General features: G+C 42.6%; 1 protein-coding gene across 2 annotated transcripts in view; it reads right to left on the bottom strand.

Annotated features, from left to right (window-relative positions):
• mfsd13a (major facilitator superfamily domain containing 13A) overlaps positions 1–12066 on the bottom strand; it is a 50909-nt gene extending 38843 nt beyond the window's left edge. For both annotated transcript variants that reach the window (XM_059947042.1, XM_059947041.1), the window contains exon 1: positions 11899–12066. The gene's annotated coding sequence lies outside the window, so the exon portion shown is untranslated. The remainder of the gene's footprint in view (positions 1–11898) is intronic.
• Positions 12067–12466: the final 400 nt, after the last annotated feature.

Genomic DNA, 12466 nt, shown 5'->3' with positions numbered 1-12466 from the left:
CAAAATTATGGCCTTGAAAGGGTAGAAGAAAGCTCACCTCCATCAGTAGGGTTAAGGTCAATGTTCCCTTATAGGATCAGTTCAGCCAGATGGACAAAAAAGTCCTACGCCTTTTACTTTTGTAATTTTTGAAGGAGGCAGGTGGTACCCCAGTAAAGAAAAACTGCACAATATGACAATAGGCAATGACTTTAATGAAATGACATAACAAACGTATTCAAATCCATGAGTCCACTGGAGGCTGGAGGCCAAAGACTGTCTGTCCTGGGGTTAAAGGACTGTGTATCTGCATGGGTAGGTAGGTGGGTGAGTGAGGGGCTTCTTTCATTGCCGTTGCTTTGTAGCTTGGTATATTCTGTTCTGTTACTTAGAGATACACTGCGACAGGCCCTTCTGGTCCAATGAACAGCACTGCCCAGCAACCCACCTATTTAACCCGAGCCTAATCACAGGACAATTCATAAAGATCAATTAACCTACTAACTGGTACACTTTTGGACCACCCAGAGGAAACCCATGCACTCACAGGATGAACACACCAACTTTTAGAGAATGCCAGATTTGAACTCCAAAAGCCCTAGCTTTATTAGCATTTTGCTGAGTTCCTCCAGCACTGCATGTGTTGCTCAAATTTCCAGCATCTGCAGATTTTCTCTTGTTTAGGATAAAGAGCATGATGCAGCTTCATAGATGAAGGGTACCAAAAAAATGGCTAGTTTAATATATAAAATCTCCCTTCTGAAAAGGCTCAGAAACTTCTGTCACAACTTACGAGCATTACGCTTTTCTGTATTTAATCTTAACCAGTTTGACAATGACAAGGCTTGAGCAACATACACAAAATGCTGGAGGACCTCAACAGGTCAAATAGTGCCTAGGGAGAAGAATAAACAGTTGTCATTCCAAGCCAAGAACCATCAATCCTAAAACAATTTATTCCTCTCCACAGATTCTGCCAGCATTTTGTGTGTGTTGCTCTAGAATGGACTCCCAGCATCTGTAGAATCTCATGTTTATGATTAGCTTCTGAAACCAAGACGCATGTAAGGTAGGGGTTAGCCTATTAAAACTAGCAGAGTACTGAAACTCAACAGCATTTCCAGTTTCTGCAGAGGAAATAAAACCTAGCAAATATCAGTTAGGAGATTTACAGACATGTTCTAATTAGCTGCCCCATGATTCTGGCTATTTTGTAGGCAACACTGTTTTTTAGATAACAAGGTTGTAAGCAACAAAGTTATCATGACTACGGTTCTTATAACAAGACTCACAAAGTATTATAATCTAGTGTCAAAGTACCTCCATATTAAATCTTTCATCATTCCTTTCTCAACACAAAAGATTCTGCAGATGCTGGAAATCCAAAGCAAGACACACAAAATGCTGGAGGAACTCAGCAGATCAGGCAGGCAGCATCTATAGAAAGGAATAAACAGTTGTGTTTCGGGAAGAGATCCTTTTATCAGGATGGATCTCATTCTTCATTCCATTCTAAAACTAATTTTACAGAGGATATGGACAAAAATAACTAATTCCACTTAAATATTTTGGGAAAGACTGATAATTTTGGAAAAGAGAGATCATTGTCATCAAATAAACTTTTGTGGGTCTCAGGATGGGCCCAAACAAGTTAACTAATGGGATGTGATGATTGGAGAAATTTATTCAGGTTTGCTCAGGTAGTACAAGTCCTCAGCTTTTACTATGATAAAAGTATACGCTAATACCAGTAAGCCTTCAAAATTACTGAGTGTTAGTAGAGAATTCAGACTGGCTGAATAATCATCTACTCTGCAAATAAAAGCAATCCAAGTTGGAAAGACAAAACATTCCTTGTTAATCAAGAAAAAAATTATAGCTTCTTGCTCGGCAAATATTTGATGATTGGCTCACCAGATATGGAAAATACAACTAAAAATACTTCAGCTGGAATGCCTGGTATCAGATGATGAACATTAAACATAACCAGAGGGATTCAGGTTCAGGGCTCTGCAAAATGCAAATAGAGGGAGATCCCCATTTAGCTCACACACCCAGATTCTCTCTCTCCGTTACAGTTATGGCAATGCACTACAACAGTGCTTTAAAGCTGCTGATTGGACCAGATGAACAAAGGAAGTTTACTAACTTCTTTAAGCTGCCCCACCAATTGTTTCTGGCCGTTAGTGATGAAACTGCTGTAGGTGTCAAACTAACTTCAGTCACTTTTACATTTCTCTATCTACAAAAAAGTCTGATAATCAATTCCATCATTTACAGAACAAGATGAAGATTAACCTCAAACAAGAGAAAATGCTGGAAATCCAAACAACACACACAAAACGCTGGAGGAACTTAGCAGGTCAAGCATCTATAGAAAAGAGTAGTCGACATTTCAGGCCGAGACCCTTCAGCAGGACTGGAGAAAAAAAGTTGAGTAGAGTTAAAATGTGGTGGGGGGGGGAGAAGCACAGTGTGATAGGTGAAACTGGGAGGGGGAAAGGGGAATCTGATAGGAAAAGACAGAAGGCAATGGAAGAAAAGGGGGAGGAGCATCAGAAGGAGATAAGGTTAGAGGGAAAAGCCTCCCCACTGATCTCTCTCCTGGCACTTATCCTTGCAAGGGGCAGGTGTGGCACTTGTTCCCCTCCTTCCCCCTTATAAATCTACTCTTTTTTCCCCTCCAGTTCTGCTGAAGGGTCTCAGCACAAAACGTCAACCTCTTTTCCATAGATGCTGCCTGGCCTGCTGAGTTCCTCCAGCATTTTGTGTGCTTTGTTTGACTATTAACCTTCCAAGATGTCAAGGCTTAGCAGAAAGGCAGCAAGTTAGCTGTATGTTGGATGTCAACGAGTGGGGAGCTGCGGGGGGTGGGGGGGGGGTGGTGATGATGGATATAACAGGACATTCTTTTTGACTGGGCATGTATTAGTTCTAAAGCAACTTCAACCACACAACCTGCACAATTGAACTCTTTTAACTCCAAAAGAATCAGTAGTATTTTGAGATGTTCTCAGTTGCCAACTGTGTAGTCAAAGTATATGGAATTTGAAAAGGAAATGTCAATTCAGTATAGACGAAAGCCACACAGCTCACTGTTTACATTGATGCCAGGTTATCTACCGAGATGCCTCCTCTATTCCTATCTTTATACATACAGTTCTCACAAATATTGTGACTGTGAGCTTCCATGAGCACAAAGAATAGGATTAGTAGGTTATTCAGATTCTTAAACCTGCTTTGCCATTCAACAGCTACTTCAACCTCGAACATCACTTTTTTGCTCTACCTTTATATCACCTCCTTCCCCTCCCAAAATCCTCACTATACAGAAATCTATCGATCTGTTTTTGACATGACAGAGACTTATAGATATTTAAACCGCAAGTCAAGCAGTATGGGGAGAGAGCAGGGTAGTACAGAATCCAAGCTTGGATCAACTATGATCTCAGCAAACAGCAGAGGAAATTCAGAGGACCAAATGGCCCAATTCTACTTCCCCCATTCCTTATGGGTGAGATGAAACAATGGATGTGGAGCATTTGGATTTTCAGATTTCCAGTAATGTCTTACACAGGTGATTAATCAATAAAGTTAGACTGTATAGAATCAGGGGATAATATACATGTGGATGAAGAGCTGATTCAGGCCCTTCTGAGGATGCTATTCTGTGACTAGTTGGATCAGAACTTTAGCAACAACTCCTTAGAAGCAATATCAACTATTTGTTTGAGGGAATCAAATGTCCCAGAACTAAGTGGGAAGCGAATAGCAAAGAGGACAAATTACAAGCTTCAAAGGAAGATGCACTAATAGGAAAAATACGGTGAATGCCATATGCACAGGAGATTCTTGGGCAAATCTTGGGCAACATGCACAAAATGGTGGAGGATCTCAGCAAGTCAGGCAGCATCTATGGAGAGGAATAAACACTTAACGTTGAACATTTTACAACGTGGACAAATCTGAGACTACTCACTTCAGTGCAAAACAGAAATGCTTTGTATTTTGTCAATACAAATTGAAACTCTCTAATTTGGCACCACACCACACAAATTGTCGCCTGATCATATTCTGAGTAGGAGAACTTTCCTTTTTGGTGAAAGTACACCCTGGGTTACCAAAGATTTCTCAGAAGTGTCAGTAACTCAGTCTCAAGTCAGAAATGCTCATGTCTGAGATCACAGCAGCTGCAGATTAGTACAGGTCTTGGTTAATTTTAGATCTTAATTAGAATTAGCACTACAGAGTCAAAAAAAATTTTGGACTACAGCTGTTAGACCAGTGAGTTTCAACCAAAATAATATTTGAATAAAGGTACCTCGGTTTCTTTTATACACAAGTTACTTAAAGCTATATGCAGATGCAGCCACTGTTTAGGAAGAAAAATGGTGTGTTGACTTGTATTTTTGGAGGATTTGATGAGTGCCACTGTGATTAAGTCTTACAGCAATTATACACAACTGCTACACAGAATTTTGGTCTTATTGTGAGAAGAATTTTCTTGCTTTTGCAGTATAATAAGCATTCAGCAGCCAGCCACTGGGATCACAGGTCTGTTGTATGAGAGAATCAGTAGGCTAGGCATCATCTCAGGTATTTAAAGCAATGAGTGGTCCTCCACTAAACTGCAAAAAAAAGGTTTCACAGCATTAAATGACAGAGAGGATGATTCTCCTGCTCGAAGAGTCTTAAGGGTTTATCATTCTGAAAATCTTTGAAATTCTCTACCCCAGACATTCAATTAAGAACATTTTATATTTTGATGTCATGAAAAATGCACTAGCACCCAGAATGCACTTCACCACAAACCTGAGGGGAGACTAGGAACATAATCACTGTGTGGTAAAACAAAACATACACTATCTTCAACTAAGTAAACATAATAAATGTTGAAGATTCCTTCTGTGCAAAGAACTATCACCCTTTTGTCAGCTGTCTGTTTAGCATAAACAATCTTACTTTTATTGTTCAATTGGTTCTGGTTATCTTCAAGCTCTGTGCCAGTTATATTGCCTACTTTTAATATATTTAACAGCTGGTCAGATTGACTTTGCTATTATCCCATTCTGTATTGGGAAATGGGGGACAATGATTGGCTTCTTCTGAAAATAGTCTCGTGTACAGTAAGCTGGCCATTTCTTGTAATAATTAAATCTTTGTACTTTCAAGAAAGCAGGCTAATGACAAGCCAGTTCCACCTTCAGATGCCCTATTCTTTTACCAAGTTCACAATCTGCTACATTTTAATTTCCACATTGTAGCCACAAGCAGTTCTTCTGATTCATTATCCTTTACCTAACTGAATGAAATTTTGCTGCACTTGCAACACCAAAGCCCTGGCCAAATTCCAACTCTGCCACCTGTCCTAACACCCTCTTCAAAAATCTAACTCTGAATAACTTCTAATCTCTTTGCAAATATCTTAACTGATTACAATCCTGAAGCAATTCAGTACATTGCTGTAAAGGCACAGTTTAAATATTTTGTTATGCTTGCAATGTTTCCCAGGAAAGCACAAAAGGGACAAAATCAACAATCACCAGGTAAACAAAAACTGAGCTGACTTCACCAGTGCCTCATTGCCTTATTTCCAGAGACCAGTGTTTCACTCTATGGCATCAAACCAACCTTAGGAAAGATGAAATAAGCAATATTTTTTCTCTCAGCAGCACCAAGATGGTAATAAACTTGTGTCAGCTTGGGTCAAATCTAATTCCTTGATTTTTGACCCAGTTGCTGGTGCTGCAATTGTCTCAGCCCGAAACAACAACTGCTTATTCATTTTCATAGATGCTGCCTGGCCTGCTGAGTTCTTCCAGCATTTTGTGTGTGTGGCACTCAAATTTGTCCAACCCCTCCTGATAGCCAACACACTCCAGAGAACATCTACACCCTCTCAAATGCCACCACATCCTTCCTAGCATGGCAACTAGAACTACAGAGAATACACCTAACTGAAGTTCTATACAGCTTTCTATTCAATGCCCTGACCATTAAAAAACAAGCATGTCATTCACCTTCTTTACCACCCTGGCCACGTGTCCCACTTTAAGGGAGTTATGCTCTTGCATCAAGATCTGTCTAAAGCTCAGTGCTCCAAGGGCTCTGCTACTTACTGCACACCTTCTGCATTTGCCCTCCCAAGTACATCACCACACATTTGTCTAGATTAAACTGCAGCTGCCTCTTATCTGCTCAAATTTCCAACTGATTTGTACTCTGCTATATCTTTAACCACCTCTCAACCTCCAACTTTCATGCAGTTTGCAAACTTACAAATAAGACCACCTAAATTTTCATCTAAATTTTGTATTATAAAACAAACAAGATCCCAGCACTGATTTTTGCAGAACAGTTTTGGGCACAAATCTACAATCAGAAAACACCCTTCCATTACTACCCTCAATGTGACCCGGCTAATCTTGTATCCAACTTTCCAACTCACTGGCCATCTATGAGACCAAGTCTTCTGGATCAGCCCACAATAAGGAATCTTGTCAAGTGCTTCAAAAAAAGATGATCAAACTTTTAAACTAGGACCTCTGCCATAAAGAGCAAAACATTTTCACCTTGAGTGTATTCATCTTGGAGACAGAAAATGGCAAGAGTCATGACTAAGAGAAGAGTACTGCAGGGAGGACGTGTACAGCAGCTTCACCACGATGTTGTCTACAATGCAAGATTAGTTATGGGGGAGGTTAGATAGGTTAGGCTAGTTTTTTAATTTTTTTATTAGTTTTTCAAAACATTTTACAAATTAAAAACCCCAAATCCCAATGAGGAACATTAAAACAGTGCAAAATTAAGCATACAATAACAATATGCTACAAAGGGGGTTGGGGAGGGGGAAAGGGTGGAAATAACCAGTAGTATTCAGGTAATAGAGGCATAAATAGGGTACATCTTGAACATCTCCCAACCTCTTCCACAGGAAGGGTATCAAACACAAGAGAGCATAGGTTTAAAGTGGGAGGAAGAAGATTCAAGGGAGGTTGTGGAATCAGGTGCAATAACTATATTTAGGCAGCATTGAGACAGAATCTTCAAAAGACTGTATAATTGTATGTCGCCCTGAGCATACAAATGGGATTATTACAGATTGGTATGGAAAATGTTGGCCAGTTTCTGTACTGTGTGACTCTTTCTGAAGTGCTTCCTCGCCTGTTAATGGACAGACCCTTAACCTGAAGCTATACTACCTAGTTTGAAGTCCTCCTTCCTGGCATCCACCCTATCAGTGGTTCCCAGAACATGTTTCATGATAATCAGTAAAGTAGAAACTCAATCCACTCAAACCTTCTTTATAAATCAACCTTTTCATAAGAACATAAGAAAGAGGAGTAGGCCATTCAGCCCGTCGAGCCTGCTCCCCCCCCAACTCAATAGGATCACGGATCTGTTCATTCCGGGAATTAACCTTGTAAATCTCCACCACATTCCTTCCAAAGTGTATGAATCCTTTCTTAGACAGAGAAACCAAAATTGCACCTGGACTTATGATGCCACTTCTTCAGCTCAGTGGTCAGAAGATTGTGGAGGCCAATTAACAATTGTGTTCAGGTCTAATACAGCAATCAGAGCCCACTGTGTACCAATTCACACTTTTCAGTTGGGCTCTCAACATTCAGGAATGCAACCAGCCCCTGTAAAAGTGTTTCAGCAGAGGATTAGCTTATTGACATCACCCCCACTTCCCCAGGATCCACCTGCCAGCTCTTGCTTCACATCTTCCTTCTACTTTTAACATACGAGCTATCTTCCTCTATCTTTTAGTCCAGATGGAAGGTCTCAACCCAAAATGTCAACTGACCATTTCCCTCAAACAGATGCTGCCTGACCTGCTGAGTTTCTCCAGCATTGTTGCTGGGGATAGTGGCAATTTATCCCTTCCCCTAGCACAAGCAAGAAGCACAAATGCCTTTGCAAAGGTGGCAAGGCAGCACCCCTACCTTCATAGAACTGCCCTCCCAGGCAAACCCCTTTCCACCACTGAGTACACAGACATGCAGGGCTGCCACAAGAAAGCAACATCCATGAACGACCTCCGCTATCAGGCCATGCCCTCGCTCATCTTCGGGCAGCAGGTACAGACTCCTTTAGCCCCACACCCACTCGGTTCAGGAACAGCTTTTACCCTACAACCATCAGGCTCCTGAACCAACGTAGATAACTTCAATTAATTCTGTATGCTTTCAAGAACCCTTTACTTGTTCCCAGTATTATTTTTGTGCACAGTAGGCCTTTTGTACATTGGCAGTTTGTCAGTATTTATGTATAGCTCTTCATGAAAGTCAATTATATTTCTCTTTTTTCTGTAAATGCTTGCAAGAAAATGAATCGCAAGGCAGTATAAGGTAACATATTAAGTTCTTAGATAATAGGTTCTTTCATAATAAATTCACCTTGAATAGCACAACATTGGAAAAAGCAATGCACTTCAATATCATCCCTTAACACAAGTGACTTACAGCCAATTAGCACTTTGGAAATATAAAAATAACACGCTGCAACACAAAGCCCCATGTGCAGAATTGTAATAATGAATAGATTGTTGTTTTGTTTTGCTGATTGAAAATTAAACGTTGGCTAAGGGGAAACCTCCTTGCCGGTTTCTGAAATTGTGCCATGGAATCTCTTACATCCAAAGGACAAAAAGCCAGAATAAAAATGTAGAACTGAAAGGTGACATCTCTGGTGCTGTGGCACTCACTCTATATAGGAAATGGTAATTTTGCCAGAGTGGAACATGAAACCACAAGCATGTGTAACCACCAAGTCAAACATGACACATCATGAATGAACTAGAAGGAATGTCCACGCTGTTTGGGTCTTACCCAGTAGCTGAATGAGATGGGGGAAGGAATGAGAAAAAGCGGAAGTTACGAAAGCAAAAATAAACACTGTCCAAAACTTGGTCATAAACATCCCTTTAATGTGCACCTCCCAAGTAGCATCATCACATGGCATTTTAACCACACAAGAATACCATGCACAGTGCACCAAATATCATTTGCAGTTAAGAATCTCCAAGTGTAGGATTTTAAATGAAATTTATTTAAGAAAACATTTTAAGGTGCCCAATGAGCATACCAACCTTTGCTTATCAGACATCAAAATTCATTCACACCTTGTTAACCTTCAGGTATTTTATCCAATATTTTCACCTGACACCCTCTCTGGAAGAGCTCACTCAAAACTCAGATTCTGGTCAACACCAGATCTCGTTCTTGCATACTGATTTTCAACAGATTTTAAAATTCTCATCTTCTGTTAAAAGATGCATCTTAAGTAGCCCAACTCTGAACTCCACAATACTCAATTTCCACCCTCTGACTCTGCACTCATCAGCCTCATTTCCTTCAAGCAACCACAGGTAGCAAAACCCTGCACAATTTAGACAGTCCACTTCAAAACTCTTAAAATTATTAGATTTCCTGCTAGTAATCCCTTTGATCAGGAATTGCCAGCTGGAGTCTCATTGTGGCCTTGTAAAACACCTTGCCATACAACTCTCGTTCTCACGCTGTTGAATGAGACGGATTTAGCATTGACTGCATTTCGAGGGAATAAGAAGGGACTGAAATGATAACATCCCAAAAAGAACTGAAAGCAATTACCATTAAACAGCCCAGGGTACACACACACCTTTGACTTGTCTGTAATACACACACTGCTTACTTTCATTGTAAACTCCCATCTGACAAATCGCAATTTCGAAACACGTAAGTGACTGGTTTACTCTAAGTCAGGAAGTAGAGATCAAGACTTGATATATACGTAAACAAGACAATGTAATCAGCAACAGAATGGCTCCAAAGCAGAAAGAGAAATGAACACACAGAGCAGGAAATTAAAAGCTTGACATAGAAGTAAATGTGCTATTATTGAAATCTTCTGAAAAGGCTGGTTTGGGAGGGGGGGATGCTGGTGCTGGAAAGGGATGGAAATGCAGAATGGTGAGGAAAATTTTATTAGAGTTATGGAACTTGTCAACATAAGCTAATGGGTCATTGTCAAAATAAGACATAAATTTAAAAGGCAGTGAATCGTGAAATGCTCTACCCAAAAGTTCTGTGGCAGCTCATTCACTGCGTATACTCAAGGCAGAAACTGATAGGCCTTTAGATATTAAAGAGATCAATGGATGTGAGCTAGTGCAGGAAAGCGGCACTAAGGTAAAATATCAACCATTCTGATTGGATTAGATACACAGCTCCTGTCTTAATGATATTCTTACGTTCCATCATCTGTGTATGAATCAATTACTCAGAAAACATTTTCTTTAATGAATGCTGTGTTTTAAAAAAGATTTAAAAAGTAGCAACTTTCACAGGCTCCAAATTCAGCAAGATGAAAGGAAGACAAACCCTAAATTCTCATCACCCACGGGGGCAAAGACCCCAAGAGCTTCCCCAAGTTCCCAGAATAGGTCCACTTATCCTCCCCTGTTCCTGATGTAATAGTCCCCAAAACCTCTGCCTCCTTTCCCTGTTCCAGTGTGAGCAAACAAAAGCCCCTAGGTCCATTATTGCAGACAAAACCCCTCTCCTTCCCTGTTACTGTGAAGAAAAACAGTCTCCCCACTCTGTCCCTTCTCTGCATTCCTAGTCCAGCCTGTAAATACAATGGCCAAGAAACTAGACCAGGTCCTCAGTGACTAAGAAAATCCCTCATGTCCATACTGACCATCGTCGATCTTTACTGATCGATCAACACAACTGGCAACTGTTCTGTCCAAAACGGCAAACGATTGCAGAGAGCTCGGGACGTGTGGCAGTCCCTCCTCCCATTGACTGTCTAAAATCGCCACTGTCCCAAGCACTCTGCCTTGGACATCCTTCCTCCTCCCCTTTTCCACATCAAAGACACAGAGCTTGAGAACACAAGACTTTTTATAAGACTCTGTAATCAGACTAGTGTACAGACCTTTAGTAAAACAAAGATAAACTATCACTGGATCTACCTTGTCATGGTGCAACCTGCACTGCACCCAAAAAACTAACACTATAATCAGCATTTTCTCTTCCCCAGTTATTGGGTAGAAGTCCCCAGAGCTTCCTTCCCTTTTCACGTGAGGAAAAAAGCCCCAGACCACACACCCCTTCCTGATGAAGGGTCTCGGCCCAAAACGTCGACCGTTTACTCTTTTCCATAGATGTTTCCTGACCTGCTGAGTTCCTCCAGCATTTAAGTGTGTTACACCCCCCATCCCCGTTCATTGCAAAACCCACAGACCCGCCACCTCTCTTCCCTTGTTGTTGGCGAGAGCTGTCTGATCCTCCCCCCTCCCCATCTCACCTCAACCCCTCACTTCCCATATCCCCACAGGGCCCAGCTCGTCCCCTCTCTCCCACCCACCCCACCTCAATCCCTCACTTCCCGTATCCCCACAGGGCCCAGCTCGTCCCCTCTCTCCCGTACCCATCCCACCTCAGCCTCCTCACTTCCCATATCCCCACAGGGCCCAGCTCGTCCCCTCTCTCCCACCCACCCCACCTCAGCCCCCTCACTTCCCGTATCCCCACAGGGCCCAGCTCGTCCCCTCTCTCCCACCCACCCCACCTCAATCCCTCACTTCCCGTATCCCCACAGGGCCCAGCTCGTCCCCTCTCTCCCACCCACCCCACCTCAGCCCCCTCACTTCCCGTATCCCCACAGGGCCCAGCTCGTCCCCTCTCTCCCACCCACCCCACCTCAACCCCTCACTTCCCGTATCCCCACAGGGCCCAGCTCGTCCCCTCTCTCCCGTACCCATCCCACCTCAGCCTCCTCACTTCCCATATCCCCACAGGGCCCAGCTCGTCCCCTCTCTCCCGTACCCATCCCACCTCAGCCCCCTCACTTCCCGTATCCCCACAGGGCCCAGCTCGGCCCCTCTCTCCCACCCACCCCTCTCCTCGCTGGCATCTTGCCTACCATTAAAGACAGTCCTCCATTAATCCACACCAGTAGCCCCGTAAAGAGGTGGTAGCAACTGCTTGAGGAGTGTCCATGGCCGAACCGGGGGCAGCCAGCTCCGGACGCGATTGAACGAAAGGAAGGGACTCGCCACGGCTTTAGTCACCCTCTCCCCGCTAACCGCGGCAGTCCTAAACCCGCCTATTAGACACAATCATTGGTCCAAATGGGCCACGGGCCTCAGATGGTCGCACCGATTATTGGTCAGAACTCCTGTCACTCAGATACCGCCTCCAATTTCCCCCTCCCACATACGCGTATTGGCGTCAGTTCTGACGGCCGACGTGCGCGTTACCGTCACCGCGTGTGGGCGCGCTCAGACGTCGGTGCTTTGATTGACAGTTAGTGCAAACGTGGCGATCGAGGGAATTTCGGAAAGCGGGATGCAGAGGATTGAACGATTAGCAAAGTATCGTTTGCAATGAAGTTAAAAAGGAACGAAACCGTTGTTTTAAACTCTTGGGAAATATATTTTCCGCATTCTTTAATCTTAAACAAAAGAAATAAAAACACTGGCTTACAACTA

Source organism: Hypanus sabinus, chromosome 22 (genome assembly GCF_030144855.1).
Source record: "Hypanus sabinus isolate sHypSab1 chromosome 22, sHypSab1.hap1, whole genome shotgun sequence".
NCBI lineage: Eukaryota > Metazoa > Chordata > Chondrichthyes > Myliobatiformes > Dasyatidae > Hypanus > Hypanus sabinus.
The sequence above is the reverse complement of the archived record's forward strand: the minus strand, read 5'-3'. Positions and strand labels throughout refer to the sequence as shown.